At 46.4% G+C, this 21,053-nt stretch overlaps 1 pseudogene; it reads right to left on the bottom strand.

The window, feature by feature from the left end:
• Positions 1–650: 650 nt before the first annotated feature.
• Positions 651–20,830, bottom strand: LOC146871620 (lumican pseudogene; annotated as a pseudogene).
• Between the last annotated feature and the right edge of the window lie 223 nt (positions 20,831–21,053).

The raw sequence follows: 21,053 nt of genomic DNA, 5'->3' as shown, positions 1-21,053 counted from the left end.
CTAGTGCATCTAATATGCACACCATGTCATTTAAGTAAGCAGATAGGCTGGGGTCCTGGATAGCAGGATCCCAGACTAGTCAAAAACCATCAAAACACCAGAAAAAAAGTGGGGGCAACCATGTAGGCAGATTCCACCTTCCTACAATGAGCATCTGCGTTCTGAATAGCCTGAAGTCTATTTAGGGTGACTTTATTGATATTTAAGTACAGAGAAATACAATAGTCAAGGTGCGACTGCAATAGTCAAGTTTCACCCACTCATACTTTCACTTTCACTCACCCATCCATTCATCCTTTTACCCACCCATCTATCCTTTCACCAACTGATCCTTTCACCTACTCACCCATACATTATTTCATCCAATAATCCTTTCACCCACTCATCCATCTATCCTTTCATCCACCTATCCATCCTGGTTTCCCTTTTCCATCGACCTTTCTTTATTTCTTTTAGCATTAATTATGAGCTTTCATCTACCAAGTTGCAGATAAAAGAGGCCCATAAAAAACCTCAGCTGTAGCTGCTAAAGCGGCGGGTTCATGAAGCTCCTGCCTTGGGAAGTATTTCTTTTTTTAAATATACATTTTGAATAGGCCTGCATGGATGAATGTGTAAAAAGTAGAGGCCCAAGTAAGACGATGAAGAGCTCAGCTCATCAGGGTGAATGGCCATGGCCTGCAAGTGGAAGGAATGCAGTGTCCTGCCCAAGCTGTGCACTCATCTTCCTCACCTTGGATCTGATTCCCCTCCAGGTAGAGGTACTGCAGGCTCTGTGGCACCCAGGGAACCCACAGGAACCGGTTGTAGGCCAGGTCTAGCTTTACCAGTGAGGATAGGTTGTAGGCCCCCACTGGCACAGTCTCGTCACTCAGGTTGTTGTGTGAGAGCCGCAGGTAGCGCAAGTCTTTGAAGGACCCAAAAGAGTCTGCAGGAAGGTCTGAGAGTGAGTTGTGGGAGAGGTAGAGCTGCTGCACCGAGGGTGGGATGCAACGCGAGAATTCATGAAACCGGTTCTGACTCAGATCCAGGAGGTTCAGGGACTTCAGATCTCAAAAGAGCAAGAAAAGGGACAACATGATGATTCTTATTGGAAAACTAATGGAAGGGGAGAAAATATGCTCATACAACAGTCAAATATCTTAAAAGATCATGGAGAGTCACTGGGAGAACAAGCTTCCTCCACCGGAGGACCAAAGTACACCTGAGTGACCAGGAGGCAGACAGAGAGGGCTACTGATAGAAGGTACCTCTCCTTACTGTTCAAACCATTTCTAGGTCTGACTAGACAGCACGGTTGTTGTCTGACCTTATGGGATCGTAAAATAAGCATTTACAATGCAATGGTCTCGGCATTGTTAAAGTTAGAGCTATTGTCACTGCTCATGACATTTTTTTTGTTAATGTTTTTGTTTTGTAATCATTTAAAGAAACACCATTGTTATTTACAATGTCAATAGCTTAATCTATCTCAAATGCGAGACCTATTGCATTTGCACCCACACACAGAGCCACACACACAAAGCCACCCATAAACACAGAGCCACCCACACAGAGCCACCTACACAGAGCTATTCACATAGAGCAACCCACACACAAATAGAGCCACCCACACAGAGCCACTCACACACAGAGCCACCCACGCATAGAGCCACCTTAAAAAAAAGCCACCCACACAGAGCAACACACACAGAGGCACACACATACACACACACACACACATAGAGCCTCCCACACACACACAGAGCCACACATACATACACAGAGCCGCATACACATACACACACAGCCACACGCACACACATACAGAACCACACACACACATAGATATAGACACATACACATTAATCTTGGGAGCCAAAGCAGAAGTGGCACCGTTGTTTCTAGATCTTTGCATTTATCACTAAAAATTAAGCATGACTTTTCCTATTGGTTGCTGCTCAGACCCTTAATGAGGTTTTGGAAGTGTGCGGTTGAAGGTCAACTAGATGGCAGGAGAATGACGTCAGAGAGAGTCTCCTAGGGGTGCTCGGAGAAGAGCGTTAGAAAGAAAGTGAAACCGATAGAAAACATTCCTCTGGACCCTCGTTGGAGACTTACTCCTCTTAGCCCAGGCACAAAACACTAACTTTTATCTTGAAATAACTAGGCCTTGCAGTATGTTACCAATGGAGCAATAATGCATGCAAAACGGGCAACACTCACTATTGTTTAACTCAAGCGTTTTAATCTAACACAACAACAAAGCTGCTTGTCACAAATGTTATTTGCACAAAGAGGTTTGTGCTTCCAGCACTAATACATAGGTTTAAATGTCACAGGACAATCTAACCTTAGCTGGGGAGGCGCTGTTACTAGCTCCGCGATGTCCCTTTGGCACCAGCTTCAATTAGCCCATCTATTGCCGGCAATTTAATAGCGCTAAAATGCTACCGCGCAATGTCGACGTCTTAGGTGCTACAGGCAGCGACATTGAGCCCTGAAAAATAAAACACACAGACCGCCCCCACCGTCCCCTGTTTGGGTTGAAGATGCGGAGCTGCGCTACGTCAGTTCCTGGAGCAATATATATGTAGTGTGCGCGCGCCGGGAAGAAGACATTCTGGGGAAGCTGGTGGTGGAGGACGTGGGGGTCGGGGGCGGGCTGAGTGTAGATAGTGAACTGGGACTTGGATGCGGAAGGAGTAGAGGTTAAAAGGAACTAACAGTAAAGAAACTCACGAGGCAATGAGTTTTAGGTGAACCGGACTCTCATTGGAGATAAAAGACGGTAATTCTGAAAAATACAACGATGTATTACACTCGCGAAAACCGACAAGTGAAGTAGAAAATACAATAGTGGTACCGACACTTACCCGAATGGCGTTTCGAAAACGAATTAACTGTCTCTGGTCTAACGAGAGTGCCTGTGTTTGCGCGTGTGTACAGAAAGATTATTAAAAAATGCGTCAGACGCCGGGACACCACTGCCTTTCTCCGAGGCAAAGCAGAAATGCCTCGGAGAAAGGCAGCGGCGGTTTCGGATTCGGGGGCGTGTTTTGCTGTTATCTCCTCTTGCCATTGGCTGGAGGAGATAATTAGACTTTCTGCAAAAAACACGCCCCCCAATCCGAAAAGGACGGGGCCTGATCGGAGTGACGGGACCTCTTCTCCAATGGCTGGCCAGCATTGAAGAGGCCAGCCAATGGAGAACAGGGGAGAAGATGGGCGGGTTCAAGCCCCTCTTCTCCAAGTCATTAAATCTCGGATCGAGACTGCGCAAGCGCAGCCTTCGAGCCGAGACCTAAAAAGCAAGCTCTTCTTTAGCTGCTGGGCATGTGCCCCCCTCCGCCCTTTTTGTGGCCAGCCCGGCCGGGGAGAAGTTTTGTGCTTAGCTCTTGCATTGAGCGCCCGGTCCTGCAGTAATGTAATTATTGCCGCCAATAGAGCTCTGCCGAGGGCGTCATTAGAGGGTGACAGTGATAAACGAGCTGCGCAGAGGGCCCCCCCCCCCCCGTTTGACCCCCAGCCCAGGAGGTAGCCATAGAAACACCTCCAGACCCTTCAACACTGCTGCAGAAAGAGGGGTGCGGGAGGGGCTGGTCTCCCAGGCACCCGGTCCCTGCACCCCAGGACACATTCAGAAAATGGAGCAGCCGAATCCAGGCTAGCAGGCAAAGTTTACCCATGTAAACACCGGACGTGACGACATCGGTCTAGAAACAGACCGTTCCTGGCTAGAAATAATTGCTTTACTATTAGTGCTATTATTATGGGTTTTTAATAACATAATAATGGTAATAATAAATCAACGAGAAAAAGAACTACTAATACATGTACAAAAAAATAACAGCTGTCATGTGAACAAAAATAAAATACAAAAAATGTAATTTTTAGTTTATATTAGATATTACTCAAATGGCACTAGAACAAAGCGAGGGCGAAGACTCGGGATAGTTACGATTATAACAATTATTTCAATATTTGGCTATAAATAATATTTCTCATTTTAAAAAAAACAATAGTAACGCGTCCGGGTTCCCTCGCAAATGCACGTTGTAAAATCAGTATTTGTGATCGAAAGGCGCCAGTACCACATGGAATATCGGGGTTCCAAAGCTTTTATTTATGAACCCCCGCGGGGTCCGCAGGTTCGCGAGTAATGACTCGCGCGTCGTCTCACACAAACCGCTCAGTGCTGAATCCGGCCCATCATAGACGGTTCCATTATTGGGGGACGGACTCCGCAGTGGGGACCCAGGACACGTGCTGGTGTTTACCACACCATGTTGAAATTCTCGCAAAAAGTGGGCAATAAACGGGGTACAGGGCGCGAGTTTTGTGCCCAGAGGCAGCAGACAAACTCCTACCCGAACTCAATCAAAATAAAATATGTGAAACTCGTGTAAATGACATTCGGCAGTTCAGCGCCTGTTCTCGAGGCTTAGGTGCTGTAAAACACGAAATACGAATTATAAATATAGTATTATAGGTGGTGTAACAGTCGAGCCGAAAAGCAGTTCCGTTCTTGGCGTTCGCACGAGCACTAAAATAATTTTGCCTTCATTAAAGAACTTCTCAGAAAGTGATTTTTCTAAACCGGGGCCTGCGCTAGCAATGCGAAGGTTACAGCGCCGAATGGTCGCTGCTGCACTCCGTTGTTAAGATAGCGCTATGGCCTTGTTGCATATGGTCCTTTAGAGCGATCTAAATATGTCGTGGACCCGGCCGGCAGCCCGTGTCTGAGGATAGCGCTGTTTCCAGCGCTGAAGCGCTTTTCAAGCAGTCGTGGATGTGCTGTTCCTGAGTAGGAGAAGTTCAGATGTCAACAACAGTAGTGCCTGGAGGCCAAAGGGTGACCGTGTGCTTATGAATCCATAGCAACATAGCATCAAATCATCTCACAGCGCCTTTCTTAAGCGCTGTATGAAACTGTTTTTCCTGCGTCACTTCGCGCTGCTCTTGTACTTACACAATACTTGAAGAGCAGATGAAGTGTTTGTGTGTTGTTTATTTAAACAAGCACCACTTGGAAAACGGGTGGTGGGGATTTTTAATGCATGTTTGTAGGAAGTGAGCAGTTTAGCGCCCACCAGCCCACAGATATTGTTTTTAGGCGATATTGGATACATTGATATGCTGGTTAATTTCTGATAGCGGCTCAGTCGATGTCCGGGGCTCAGGGGCCGTCGTTTGGTGTGTTTATTTTAAACCCCCCCCCCACACACACACACACACACTCTGCTCCTCCCGGCTCTGCCTGTAAAGTCGCTCTGAGAGAGCAGGGGTGGGGGCGGGGGGAGGAGGGGGCTGCAGGGCTGTGTCATCCATCATCCTCCTGAGGGAATCTGTCTAGCAGACAGGCTGAATGCAATCTCCCTCCAGAGCCTGCGCCAAAGAAACCGACAATGAAAACCTTCCTTCAAACGATTCAACCCCCCACCCCCCGCTGTCCACGGATTCTAAGGGGGAGGGGGCATCCCCAACCATAACCCATTGCAGCACCCCCACCAGCTCTGCTCGTCCCTCGACACTCACACGTGTTGTAACCTGCAGACTGCACAAGGCACGGATCTCTGTCCCCGCTGCTCACAGTTCTCTAATCGGAGCCCACCCCCCAATCATTACATCATTACATGTCTTCACAAAAAGGCAGAGGAGGAAAATGCAATCTAAGGATTCGAAGGATGTCAAAACGTAATTAAACAAGCATTTACAATGCAACGGTCTCGGCATTGGTAAAGTTAGAGCTATTGGCATTGCTCATGACATTATTTTTGTTTATGTTTTTGTTTTTAAAACATTTAAAGAAACGGCATTGTCATGAGCAATGCCAATAGCTCTAACTTTAACAATGCCGAGACCGTTGCATTGTAGCATTAAAGTGTACACTGCCATGGGGGTTGGGACCTCGCCGGTGGGGGCAGAGAGCTGCTGCACTTCCCTGTGGCCACAGTAAGCACCGAATTTCCCTAAAGGGTACATCTGACAAATAACATTTCAATACATTTAGCAAAACCAAACAGCGTGGAGCCGTCTGTACAGTGCCATCCGGAGGCACCAAACATTTATAGACCGAGCTCGAGGGAGGGTGGTGCTATTTAGGGTGCAGGGGAGACGCCGCCACTTCAGGGAAGCAGGACGTGACACATCCTCCAATATTGTATCAAGTGACACCGCGTGGAACGTGTGTTTGTTGAGTCACCACGCGCAGGGGCAACCAAGGCTGATGCAAATCCGCTATATCCGGGGAGGCGCTGAATGGACGGACTGTTCTTGTGACTGCGGTCACGTGACGGCTTAGCTCAGCGCCTTGATGAATTTCTAAGTGCTGAGCTGATACAGTGAACTTCCTTTCCAGCGGCGCTACGTGACTCGCTGAGTAAATGAGTGGGCTTTCCCTGAATTAGCGCCGGATGCCGGTAAAGCGCTGCAAGAAAGTGATTACTGCAAGGCACGTGCTTCCCCCGATAGCAGTAGCGCCCCGCCCCCGAGAACTCTCTCGATTTGGCACACAGACATCTGGTTCTCGCTAGGGTACGTGTTGGACAATCTGAGGGGCTTCATACAAGCAAGTGGGTCTAAGAGACCAGTAGGGCTGGGAAGAAGTCGGGCACATGAAAGGTAATCTAGACATTTCCAAATACGCAGGTTCCCTCTGAAGGGGCCGTTGGGCTGCGGCGCTGTCAGTCACATCAGGAAATGAGAGCAGTTCTCTACAAATTGGTGCCACTAGTGTTGTGGGCACAGGCAGTCAGCCACTTGTCAGCCCATTGGACTCAGGCGACAGGCCGGCGCGTCCGATGAAACGATAGTTTTGAGTAAAGTTTACCACATATCAGGTGGTTTCGGCATTTCTCGCAAGGACGGGGCGTCCGAGACACTGCACAGCAGGACGGTGACTGAGATAACGGCGGGGAAGGAGTCAGTCAGGACGGGAGTTTTGAAACGATAGCAGTGTTGGCTTACATTATACACTTTCCATAGCCCTAACAACTTCCCCATTTTGTGGGTAGTACACACATCTTCAAATGTCCCTAAAGGCCAGTAGGTCTTTGCATGAAAATGCAGCACAAGGGAGTTTTATGTTAGTAGCCAGCGCTGTTTAAGAACATGCATTACGCCACGGTACAGCGAAACGCTGGTGGAGTTTCCTATAGCCCTTAACATGTCCAAGCTGGAGTAGCTCCCTTTAAGTCGGCACTATACCGTAATAATCATGAAAAACCAGAGCAAGCTAAAGAAAAGGCAGGAGGAGGGCCGCTGCTACCACAGGTCACACGAGCAGCGCCCGCGGCTGCCCACGCACTTGCCGCTCAGTCGGACAAGTGTCTCTGCACAGGCTCACACGCTTGTCTTCCCTAAAAACGGACTGCCAGGACACTTACGGCCAGCGGGCGCCGACGCGTGATCATCCACTTCCTGTCGCTGGGGTAAGCGCTACATACGGAAATGCCTCCGCTATCCCACAGCCCCATGTTTGCAAGGAATGGACTCACCGCAAGCCGTCCAAGATCCTCGTCAGCAAACCTACTAAAACCCATTGTTTAGATGTAACACAAAGGGAGGGGAATCAGTAGCCGTTCTTGGGGTAAAAGCATGGAATACACTCCCCCGTCATCTCCGCCTCATTCACTCTGCTAGAGAAAATCTTTGAAAACCTGGATTTTTGGAGCCGCTGACTCGCTCTGCTTTCACTTATCCAATTAATCCATATTTGTGACGCGATAAATACGTCGGATATTTAAAGACAGTTCCCACACATGTGCTGACATTAGGCTCCATGGTGTTCATCCGGGCAGATCTCACAACAAGCACACCACTGCCTTTCTCCGAGGCAGAGCAGAAATGCCTCGGAGAAACGCAGCGTCGTTTTCGGATTCGGGGGCGTGTTTTGCTGTTATCTCCTCCAGCCATTGGCTGGAGGAGATAATTAGACTTTCTGCAAAAAACACGCCCCCGATCCGAAAAGGACAGGGCCTGATCGGAGTGACGGGACCTCTTCTCCAATGGCTGGCCAGCATTGAAGAGGCCAGCCAATGGAGAACAGGGGAGAAGAGGGGCGGGTTCAAGCCCCTCTTCTCCAAAACATTAAATCTCTCGACTTCCGGTTCTGCCTTCGGCAGACCGGATGGTCCCGAGACCTAAAAAACGGTCTGTGTCCGGAGACCTTTCCATTCACATATGGGGAGCCTGGCTTATTTATAAACCGGGGAGGGGGGGGCAGAGTGTGCATGTACTGAGCACCCAAGGGGCACATATGTAGCAGTGCCCTCTCATCTACATGGCACAGTGTGTGTCAATGCACGGAGAGAGGCATTGGATGCAGCCAGACACCAGCCCCCATCCCCCCCCCCATGGAGAGAGAACACAGCACATAGGCAGACTTGTGAGGGGCACACAGTGTGCATGGAAGAGCAGTGCACACTGGCAGGACTGTGAGGGGCACAATGTGTGCATGAGGAGGGAACACAGCACGCAGGCAGGTCCGTGAGGGGCACACCGTGAGTGCATGAGGAGGGAGCACAGCATTCAGGCAGGACTGTGAGGGACACACCGTGTGTGTGTAGAGATAGAACACAGCACACAGGCAGACTTGTGAGGGGCACACAGTGTGTACGGAAGAGCAGTGCACACAGGCAGGACTGTGCATGGAGAGGACACAGCAAGGACTGTGAGGGGCACACAGAGTGTGTATGAGGAGGGAACACAGCACACACACAGGTCTATGAGGGGCAAACATTGTGTGCATGGAGTAAACACAGCACACAGGCAGGACTGTGATGGGCACACATTGTGTGCATGGAGAAAACACAGCACACACAGGTCGGTGAGGGGTGTACATTGTGTATTAAAAAATGCGTCAGACGCCGGGACACCACCGCCTTTCTCCGAGGCAAAGCAGAAATGCCTCGGAGAAACGCAGCGTCGTTTTCGGATTCGGGAGCGTGTTTTGCTGTTAATTAGACTTTCTGCAAAAAACACGCCCCCCGATCCGAAAAGGACGGGGCCTGATCAGAGTGACGGGACCTCTTCTCCAATGGCTGGCCAGCATTGAAGAGGCCAGCCAATGGAGAACAGGGGAGAAGAGGGGCGGGTTCAAGCCCCTCTTCTCCAAGTCATTAAATCTCCGACTTCCGGTTCTGCCTTCGGCAGACCGGCGGTCCTCGACCTAAAAAGGGCTTGAAGAATCACTACTGGGAGGGGCTCTGGCCCTACCCACATGTTGCTCACAAGATGTTCAGCATTTGAATGGGCTGAAGTAGTGGTTTTCCACAGAAAGCGTGCTTGTAATGCACTCCTATTGATCATAGGGAGAGACAAGAAATAATATTGGTAACCCTTGTGATATGTCAGGATGCCGAGGAAAACTTAAACTGCTAACAATATAAGGAACGTCTAGGCGCTTACCACGAAACTTGAAAAGACAATTATAAACAGGGCTCCTTTATAAGATGATTATTTTTCTCTTTCAACTCTTACCACATCTAGTTAGTAATTGGAATTGATCTGGGTGAAAAACATTAGATAATTACGGTAAACATGCTTCTTTATTATATTAGGTTGGGGAGAACTTTCTAAATGTAATTTTGAAATGTAGCTTTGTATGGTATTGTGGTCGAGCATTCAAAATAGGAGGGGTTTCTGGCATTGTTTACCAATACCTACCCAGTATACGGTGTGGATTTCTTTTGGAAATTTCCATATTTCACCATAACTTAATATATTGTGGATGGTTCTAATGTGTTAATTATATGATTATTTGAGTAATGTAGGTTGTAAGAAGAGATGTTTTGTTTTCTAGGCTGTAAGTGAACCCTGAAGGAGCTGCAGCGCACCCGAAAACACGTGTTCGCTCCTTGTCAGATACTTCAGCTCAGATTTTTTGATTCATGCTGATGACTTTCTAAATATCATGGTCCTAAATTGGAAATTCTGATTATTAATTAAAAATTGTTTATGAAGCTTAGGACTCTTTTGATGGATGGGATCACCAATTAAGTCTGTTAAAGAACTTTTGAGAAAATCCTAGAGTTGAGATGTAATCAATTAAATTGGAACAACCTCTAAAAAAATGAAGAAGAGCCACATGAGGCTGTATTGGACTGTAAGGATGGGTATAAACTTGGGCAGAAATCGGTATGATTAATGATGAACTCATTTTGGAAACAGTATAATTCTGCTTCATGGATCTGCTAAGAAATGTGAATCCTTTTTAAAGTGTGGTTTTTTAAAGCAGTACATGAAAGGAAGTTAAAATCAAAATAAAATGTATTGTAATAAGCACCATATTTAAGAGCACAGCTGTGTCTCACTTGCACCATGCAGCGTGGTGCATGCGCGACGGAACTCAAAAATAAGATTTATGAAGCCACCGAAGGCCACTTTGCGTGGCCCTGAGTGGCTTCATAAATCTGGAGTAACGTAATCACTGTGCTGCATTACTTTGCGTTCCATGGGCATCCCGTGGATGTTCCCAAGCAACTCCCATAGATTTTGACGCATTCCCAGATTTACCAGAACTGATAAACATGGGAATGCACCAAAATGCTACACCTTCCCAGGGGAGGTGAAATGGGTATAAATATCTTTATTACTCCTCTTTGCTTTCTCTTTCTATGTGTGCTACAGTCTGTAGCACACATAGAAGGAGGAATATGTCTCTCATGATTGGTTTTGTGCAGGACGATGCCCCTTCCTGCAGAAAAACAATCCTACGTCCAACGCGGCACCCTTGCGCCATGGTGCAAGGGAACATGTGTTGGAGCTAGGCAGTCAAAACAGCACCAGCGCAGGGGGAAACGCAGGAATACACTGCATACTTTTAAATACGGTTCATTCCTGCCCTTTCTCAGTCACACAGAGAAGCAAGGTGACTTTCTGCACAGTGTTGCTTGACTTTCCATAAATATGCCTCTAAGTGTTTCAGAGTAAATCCTCCTCAACTTTTGGTACCATATGTAACCTGAGCCATACCGGTTACAAAGCTCTATGGGTATGAGCAAGCGCAAGGCCATTGGACCAGAGTAACCTTACTTGTAATTTGTTTATAGATAGAATGTGATGTTGTTGTTGCCTGGAACCTGGACACAGCCTCTTATAAACCCCCGGTATTAAACGCTGCCAAGAAATTAACAAGAAGAGCTGAGCCAAGGGTCTGGCGAGGCTTTGCAAGCTGAGCAATTAAAATATTTGGCATGTCAATCGTGCAACAAACATCATGGTAAAATAACATTTCCTCCTCAAAATACCTCCAAAAAGTGTATTAAATGTGTGGGGCACGTTTCACCCTAGTACATCATATTATTTCACTGCAATGAGAGACATTTATTCAAAGTTATAGTTTTTAAAAATGAACATAGAATTACTCCTGCAAGAACACATTCTGAACTCATATATTTGACTGTTCTCTCATATGTGTTAATGAAGAAAAAGGAAACTGGCTGAAGTATAACAATTGGATCACACGCTTTAGTCAGTCACAAAAGTCAGGCTTGACCCTAGGTTCTCTCACACTATGAAATCCACCTTCTAGATGGCCATCTCATTCTCCTGTTTTACATCAAAGATTAATGCTTAGGGGGCTTATTTACAAGCCCTTTGCACCGCTGCTGAGTGACTTTTTCTCCCATTTAAAAAGTGACACACCTGCACCGCAGGGGGTTTGCAAATAAGCCCCTTTGGGCCAGAGCTACCACTTATTCACACAGTGCAGTGCAACAGCCACACATGCTGCGCTGTGTGAAAAGGAGAGAGGGAGAGAGAGCCATATTTACAGAAATATGGCACTCTCCTCCTCGTTTCCTAGCGCTGACACTGAAATCAGCTGACATTCTCCACGGAGACACCATTGCGCCCTGGTGCAATAGTGTCTCTGCGAGTCACAATAATATTCTTATGCTGTGCAATGCACCTCTATGTTTGATTCGCCCAGTCACTTTGGAATTCTTTCCCTATGCTACAAAATAGCCTTCAATTCCCAGTATACCTCCACCTAATGATGGTTTTCCTATTGCTTTTCCCTACTACCCCGAGTCTATTTTAGGATCATCCAAACCATTTTCTTACAGGTTTCTCTTTTTGAAGGAAAACAATCATAATATGGTGTGTCATTGAATAATGTATGCCCTGGCCAAAGTGTACTTGAATTTAGGTATGTATCTATTGATTTTTATTTGGTTATAATGGCTGTTACTGAAACATGATTAAAAAACACTCAGCACCTAATATTTCCTTAGCCTTTCCTCCAGACTAACTAATTCTTCACTCACATTCGTACTAACTGCCCTGGAGGTGGTATTGCACTTATATACAAATCCTCTTTTACTGTGATCGATTGGATTATATTATATCCCAAAGATTGTGAATTTCTAGGTTTACCCTATCAATCGTCCACCTGTGTCCCCTAAAATGTATCTGAGTCCCACAAGTTCACTGTTCTACCCACTCAGGAGAGCACACTCTAGACAACGTTTCTCCAGCCCCACACTATCCCCCCACCCCTGGCACTTCTTGCCAAGACTGTTGATTATCCTTGAACTAAACTAAAGCAAAATGCAATGCAGCGCGCACTACGAAATTTGTTTTATTTATTTAATTGTTTACTTACCTCCAATTATCCATATTCCGGTTTTTAGTACCCCCCGCCCTGCCTCTCTGCCCCACGGAACTCCCTCCACGGGTTGCGGCTGATGCTGACACCTTCTTGCATTTTCGAATGTCCTTAAGACCACACTCTATAAACCATCCTTATTCTAGACTTAGAACCTTGATTAGATAATTCTAGAATGCATTCATGTTTAGGAGAGAGAAACAGAGCTTCTTTAAGGAACACCCATGTCTAATTCTTAGTTTTTGTATTGCTGTGGCTGTGATTATTTTGTATTTTTTCCTACTGACACTTAACCGACTGCAATATTTCAGCTTGCCATATAATCTTGGATCTCTTTAATATTCTCCTCACAAACATATATATTGAACTGACTATTAATTGGACATAAAATTCATTAACTTCAGTCACTGATTCCTGGTCCTTATTGTGTGGCCAAATGGGCTTCACGAAGACTGAATTGTTTTATTATTGCTAACTCCCTTGGCGTCTCAGTCAACTTAAAAAAGATCCATCAAATAAGAGACTGTAAATCAGGCACCTGTGAGCTCTCACTCCATAACATCTTACTGACCAGAATGAGACAGGTTTGGATCAGAGGGTAAAATGGTGCTTGAGTGGTTCTCCTCCTTTCTGATAGGGTCCTCCACATCTAAACCAATTGATTGCAATGTCTTTCAGGGTTCCTGTTTTATCTGTAGCTGCCTTGGCCAATCTCATTGCATCTTTCAGCCTGGCCTTTTAGGCATAAACTGGCGACACCCAAATTATTTTCAAAGTCAAAGGGCCTCTACACACTCTTCAGACACATTATCAGAGCTTCCTTAAATCATTAGTTACTTAGATGAAAGCTAACTCACTCACTCCCTGAATACTGATCTATTGTCCTATTCTGACAACATCTGCTCATAATTTGGGAATCTTTTTTTACCCTAATTTCTCTTTCAGGGATCACATCTTCAGACTCATGGCTACCTGCCTCGATATGCTTAAAGTTATAAGAAAAATAACTCCTTTCCTCCCTCCATCTTCAAAACAGATTTTAGTCCAGTCTCTGATTTTGAGTAGATTGGAGTGCTGTAATTCTTTGTATGTTGGCCTTCCTCAGACCTTCACATACAAACTGCAAATTATTCCAAATGATGTTGGTCACATCATTATTGCAGCTTTGAAATTGTGTCTCCTGTCTTTGCACTGGCTTCCCATTCAGAAGAAATATACTCAAGGCCTTATACTTTTGTCACTTTTCTGTTCTCCTCCCAAAAATGATATGTCATTCTCAGCATATAAATCGGCTCCTCTAACTCCTTCCTTGTGATAGTCCCACTTAAAAAGAAAAACTTGCATGGGCGGCCATGCTCTTTCCACTACCACAGCTTTAACTTGGAATATCTTCCCCTTTTAATACACTCAGTACCACATCTGTTAAAGTTTTGAAAAAGTTCCAAAACATATCTCTTTACACTCTGCTTTTCTCTGCCTTCTTCCACTACCGCCAGGATGCCCTTTGGTATTTGCATGCTCAATAAAAATAAATCAAATACGCGACACATGAAAGACAGGAAATCCTTTCTAGAGGTGCAGCTGCATAAATCTAGGAGAACAGTGAGCAACTATAGAGGGCCTAAAGTAAACCTTGGAGAGGATGCATCATCGGTAGGAGTGTTACTGTAAATCTTAGCTATAGAGAGCTTTTGTACGCTTGAGAGAACACGAAGCATGTGTAGAAGTGCTGCTGAACATAAGGGAAAACAGACCTCTTCCATAAAAGTACTACTGCACACCGGGAGGATAGGCAGCTTCTGTACAAGAAGTGCTACAGTACATCAGTGATGAATCGCTCTGTCCGGGTTGAAATGCAGGCTGGGAAAATTTACTTCAGGGTAGACCTTTCCCATAAACTGTAGGTGGAGGTGGTATGCCGGACAGACCACCGCCAAACACCATGTGCCAGCAAAGATGGCTTAAGCTCCACCCAGGCACAATCAGCAGTTCCCCCAACTTAAATGTTGCGGCAGACACATGGGTTTGGAGCCCTGCGGCTCAAAGATTGGTGGTGGAACTCCACCTCCATCAAACCCTCAATAAGGCCCTTAGTCAATTTCTCAGTTTTCAGTAGGAAGATGTTGAATGACTATGCAAGATGCTTTTGGGGCTTGACTGGAAAACCCATCCAGATTTGAAGATGCGGGAAATGACGGATTGCCAATTTGGTCAAGAGTATGCAAATCAGATATTGCTATTGTGGTTATCTGTCAAATTAATTTTTCATTTTGTGTTAAGAATAATTGAGGCACACAAAAGTCAATGCAGGTTTTTGGGCTATGTAGCAGGATTTCGGTAACCTTGAGGGGCTTTTAAAAAACGTGTAATTTTGTATTAAATGGGCCACATCCCTATTAAGTTGGGAATCTGTTTAACATAACATTTTACAACACAATCAAATTGTGCCACTATGGCTTCTTTCCACACTGCTCACTGGTCCCAGGTCCTCATTCCAGAGCCTGGCATCTCAGCTGAATCCAATCAATGCCTTTCTCCTCCTGCCTCCCCCACCCCCATGCCCATTGCTTTCTCGCTTGTTCCACCTGGTGTATTCCTCATTTTAGCCCACTTGACCCTCATTCCCTCTTCTCCTGCCTCTCCAAAAGCCTCTTAGTTCCTCACTTGCACTGCTAGACCCCAACTCTTCTACCTCTGCCCATACTGTATCCTCTTTCTGCCCCATTAACCCTGGGTCATGGGTTTATTTCATCCTTTGTTACTCCTGATGATCCCCCTTTCTTACCATCTTACCCTGGCCTCCACTTATCCGGTCCCACCCATGCCCAGCCCTTATACACCGCCTGCTGTCATTTTCAATCCTCTTAAGTGTGCTGGTCAACCTCCCATTCCTTCACCTCTTGCCCTTCCTCGACCCCATTCTTTTACTTTTCACCGTTCCTCGCTTCCAAAACCACATGTTCTCCTTCTTTACTTCCTTTTATCTGTTCTGTCCACATTTCTTCCCTTGGGCTCATTCCTTTCCACTTACCTTTCTTTGTCCCTCATTCCTCCCCCTTACACTTAATTTCTGTATTATATCCCCTTGAGCCCCTCTTGGCTAGTTTACTTCTGTCTATGTCCTCCTTCTCTTCCACCAGTCCTCCTGTGATTGTAGTTGCATTTGTTGTGCTTCATACATCATGGAAGGTTTAAAGTGCCATGTGTGGTGGGTAGCACACTACACTGTTCTTCCTTGGAAGGATGCTGTATTGCATATAGCCTATGTAGGAAGTGTATTCGCCTCGTGCCTGAGTGGCCAGAATGGCACTTTTATCCTGTCTTGGGCTGCAGCACTGAAAGTGAGGCTGCAGAAAAACAGAGAGATAAAGTGCATGCGGTTTACCTGATTTGTCCACTATGAGTTATTCTACAGGTCCCTTTGAGTTTTTGAGTGACTACTGAACCATCAACCCACTCTCAGTGCTTGTTCATGCAATCCGTGGAACCTTGGAGTGAGCTTTAAAGGAAAACTAGAGAAATCTATTGAGATAGTCTGTATTGGATGCCATCTCTAATATAAGCTGATACTCACCCCTCATGTTCCCAATTTCTTCCTCTCGCACCCATCCTTGGCCCGCCTCTTGCTTTTTTACCCCAATATAAAGAACTTCCAAAGAAGGACGGGCAGAAGCTGCACGTTTTCAAAGACAGGGCTGCCCAGCTGATTTTATGCACGAAGGCATGTCCACCACCTTCCCTGACCCTTCACATACTTGTCTGAATTGTGTCCTGGTACTGTCCATGATGGACTTTCAGCTCTGTGCCCCACCTAATAAACCATATGAAAAAACGTTCAAACTCCCAAAGGATCGGATTGGACAGACCGCAATCCAATCAATGCTGTAAGGCATGCACCCATGCTTGCCTTCCGTCTCCATGCTATGATCCACACCATTAACCATAGTGTTTCTGGGGAAAAAAACAATAATTTGTTGGTCCTGATGTGATGGAAATCCAACTAATTGGGGACAGCATGAATTTCTGAAAATGGTTGAGACCTCACATTTTTAGAGAGCGCTCCACCAGCCTGAGTAAGAGGCAGGCTTCTAGCATCTCAGATCATGGGTTTAAACTGGTTTCATCAGACTGATACTGTCCATTTTGGGAATTTGTTTGAATGAGTTGAAACCATTTTATATGTTATGGCAACAGACCCACTGAAGCTGCTTTAGGCTAAAACTTACCTTTACAGAACCTTTAAAACATCACTTGTGTCCGCTTTGCATGCATTTTCACCATTCAAGGCTCAATCCCAAAACTTTACCCTTCCTGGCAATGCCCATTTACACCTTAAGTTCCTTTCTGTGCTCCTTAGCATGCTCCACCATTATCCCTGCTGGCCCTTTTGGATGTTCTCTAAGCACCTTGGTACCTTTCAGTACTCAGTTTCCCTTCACCCACCCTTCCCATTCCTTTTCACCAGTTCCCTTCTTACTGCTTCTTGTCTCCTTTCACAAATGAGTAGTCCTCTGCTGCCATCAGTGCCCTGCCCATTCCCCTCCCCTCTCTCATTCTTACCAACTCAGCACACTGCTAGCCAATATCCACCCCTTCTTACCACTCCACGCCCCAGTCTTTAATTTCTTCAATCAGAGCTCTTTACATTAGCCACTTACCACATGCCCCTCTCCAAACACTCTTATGCTTCATGGCCCCTTCCCCTACCCTTTTCTAACTTAAATGGCCTTTATGTGCCTTCTTCACCCTCTTTCTCTGCTCCCTGAGCTAATAGGACCCCCATGTACCTTCTTACAGTGCCCCCTGAATCATCATGGCCCATTTTCATACCGTCTTGCCCTTTTTGGCCCCTGTCCATAAACTTGCAATCCTTCCATGCTCTTACTCCTTAATACGCCTCATGGGCCAGTAACACATTATAGTCTTTTTTTTATGCTCTGGCTCTTTACAGGTGTGGCTGCTACAAGGGCAAATTGGTGGGCAGAGCGGGGAAAAGAATAAAGAAAAATAGAACTTACCTGCAGCCTGACATCCGCCGCCACGCCACCTCGCCTCCTCTTCTGCTCCGACGATGTTCACACAGGCTCCCAGACTCCCATGCGGCAATCCAGATGCTACCCTGATGCTAGTATTACCCAGAATGCAAGAAGCGTAGGGATTGAGCGGAGTGGGCTGGTTCCATGCTCCAGCAGAGACTGGCAGCCTGTGCTCCTGAGCCCTGCTGATATCTCCAAGCAACAGCCCAAAGATATCCTAGTGTGCATGTAAGTTTGGCCGTCCTAAGACAGCCGACCAAACTGAGATGCGCACTGGCAGTGCTCTGACCAATCCTCCTGCTGGCCCAACCCTCAAGACTCGGCTGTGGCTCCGCTTTGGAGTAAGATAAAATGATAACAAAGCAGTTTTATTAACTTCTTTATTATCATTTTACTTTACATATGTCTGCTGGTTCCAGCAGTGGGGCAACGTATCTCTGCCATAACGGAGGAGCTGCCCCAGGCTCTTTATAGCCTCTTTCCATGCCTTTTGCCCCTGCATTCCTCTGTTGTACATTCCTTACTGTGGTTTTTAATCCTGTGTGACCGTTTTGATGCTGATAGCATTTAGCTCTTTCTCTTGTTCACTTACACTCTCAATGCAGTTTGTGCATGGTTAGTTTCCATGCCCTTTATCATTACGTGACTGGACTACATGTCTTCATGGCCTGCATGGGCTGTTTGCAGCCCTCTTTGGACTCATGGCTTCTTTCCATTCCCTTCAGACTGTTGTGGCTCCCTTACATGCTCTTTTGCACCCCTTTGCACCTTTTCGTGCTCTTTTACTGCCTATGTGGTGTTTTCGTGCCCACTTGTCTTAATTTCAGCTTCTGGAATTCACTTCCTCCTACATCCACTTTCCATTCTTTCCTAACCACTTGAAGCCATTTCCTTCTCTCTTGCCCTTTATGGGCTTGTTACCTGCTCTCCTAACCCTCACTGCCTTTTCTCCACAGTCTTTCACTTCTCCTAATTCTTTGTGGTTATTCTTTATCGTTATTCCTCTTTTCCACACCCATTTATACTACGTAGCAGAGATCTTCAAACCTGGGGGGGGGGGGGGAGGGAGGGGGGAGGGCTTAAGTGATCCCAGGGGGGCTCAGGCAAAACAAAAGCATTATGCTGATAACAATGTTTTGCTTTAAGCTGACAGAAATGAGTGGCAGTAAGCCGCTCTGTAATGGGCCATCACTGACATCTTTTGTCATTTATATCCTAGCTAGCATGGGTACTTTTACATGTTAGTAAGGCCTGCCTGAGCAGAAAAAAATGTTTTGCAATCACGTATTCGATTGCATTTTTAAAATGGTAACAGAACTTAACTGCAATGTTAAATAAGTAAGACATATTTTAATATTGCCAATTTACTCTGAGGGGGGGCCTGATGATTTTTGTTTTTCACTGGGGGGTGGGGGGGTTGGAGTGCAGCATTAAAAAGTTTGAACACCACTGCCTTATGGGTTGTTCCCTAACCTCTTACCTTTGATTGGTGCTTCCTATTCCTTCTTCCTATTTACTGCCCCTACCATGACTGCGTATCCATTAAGGCCCCATTATAGGTCCTTTTACTCTTGAAGGTCTTTTTTCATTCCCTTTGACCTGTTATGCACTTTTTCAATAGCATATGTTCTCTTATGGCCCCTGTGAGTTATCATCACCCCACCCATGCCCCTTAGCATTTACCGGTCCTTTCTATGCCCTTTTACATCACATCATTGTTACCACTTAGTCACTTTATTTAACCTCTCTTCCATGTTCCTCTTCTACTCAGTCCTTTATCACCCATCAATGCCGCCCATCCTTCCACCTCAATTCTTTAAAGGCCTCTTCACACTGGCCTAGCACCTGCCTCTTTCCTGCGCTCCACTCTTTGACCTCATTCCTTTTTTAATTCCTCTGTCAGCTCTTTGGTATGCATTCCTTCCTTTTTACACCACACAGAGTCCCTCTTACTCTCTTTCATCCCTTATTGACCCCCTCACTTCACTCACAACCACCTGTTGACCCACATTCTGTCCCTTCTAAAACCCTCACTGCTGCTCTCTTTAGCCACTTAATCCACTGTCCCTTTCCTCTTACCCCTCATGGCTCCATCCCTGAGGGTCTTCAGCAGGTTGCCCTGCAAGAGCAGGAGGGTGAGGTTGACCAGGCCCCTCAGGGAGTCGGAAGGCACCTCAGAGATCTGGTTGTATGCCAACCAAAGCTGGTTCGGCCCAGGCGGCAATGGTCCAGGAACACTAGTCAAGTTGTTTCGGTTCATCAGCAGTTTCTGCAGCCCGGTGAAGCCTGCGAGAACCCCGCTCTCCAGCAGCTTGTTGGTAATCTGGTTCCAGTCCAGCACCAGTCACCGCAGCTCTGTAACGCTGGTGAAGTCTGCTCGTCGCAGCCCTTTCAGACGATTGCCTTGGAGGTAGAGGTATTGGGTGTGAGCAGGGAGGCCTGACGGCGTTGTGTTATGGCCTCCGTGGTCACAGTACACTGTTCCAGGCCACTGAAAGGGGCAGACACAGTTTAGGGGACAACTGTCACCGCTCGACAGGCCACGGGACTTGAATAACCCTTGCCTCTGAAGGAGAAGATGGTGGGCTCGCGTGCCGAGCGGTCAGCCATGACGGGGATCAGCACAGGGTCAGACTGATTTGCATATGGCCATGTCTGAACTGGAGTGGTGGAATGAGCTAAAGAATGATGATGGATTAAACCCAGATCAGTTGATTGGGGGTGAGTGTTTGATTTGCTCAAACACTCCGTCCATTATCCCCTTTGGTATCGCTTTGTTCGCCCTAAGGTGGCAGGGTATGCCCAGACATGGGTCCCTTGCTCACTTTGCCACTGGATTCAAGATAGCCTGGCTGATGAGGGTTATGAACCTGAAACCGGTCCCAGGATGCTTGTTTCCGGTCCAGGGAAGCATGGCTTTGCAGTTCGGGCTGGACTGTTCCCATGAGGCACATGGTCAGACTGATTTGCATATGGCCATGTCTGAACTGGGATGGTGGAGTGGGCTAAAGAATGATGATGGATTAAACCCAGATCAGTTGACTGGGGGTGAGTGTTTGATTTGCTCAAACGCTCCGTCCATCATCCCCTTTGGTATCGATCGGTCAGCCATGACGGGAATCCCAGCAAAGTCATACTCATAACCAAAGGCATCTACCATCAACATGAGGCCAACAAAAAGGTAGAAGTGGAGGGCGTCCATTCTAATGATTAATGCCAACCCTAGAAAAAATACAAGGGAGAGCCATTAGCTAAAAGCTTCACCTAACAGCACAGAAATGCTCCCAAGAAAGAGACAATGGTGGGAAACACCACCAAAAAGCCTTTTGCACTAACCAACATCAACAAAGGACAATTGGGACAAAACTACAATCAATAAAAGCCCTTGGACATACAGTTACACCCAAGAACTAATAACAGACACC

Source organism: Triturus cristatus, chromosome 1_1 (genome assembly GCF_964204655.1).
Source record: "Triturus cristatus chromosome 1_1, aTriCri1.1, whole genome shotgun sequence".
Classification (NCBI taxonomy): Eukaryota; Metazoa; Chordata; class Amphibia; order Caudata; family Salamandridae; genus Triturus; species Triturus cristatus.
This window is presented reverse-complemented; position numbering and strand designations above follow the sequence as displayed.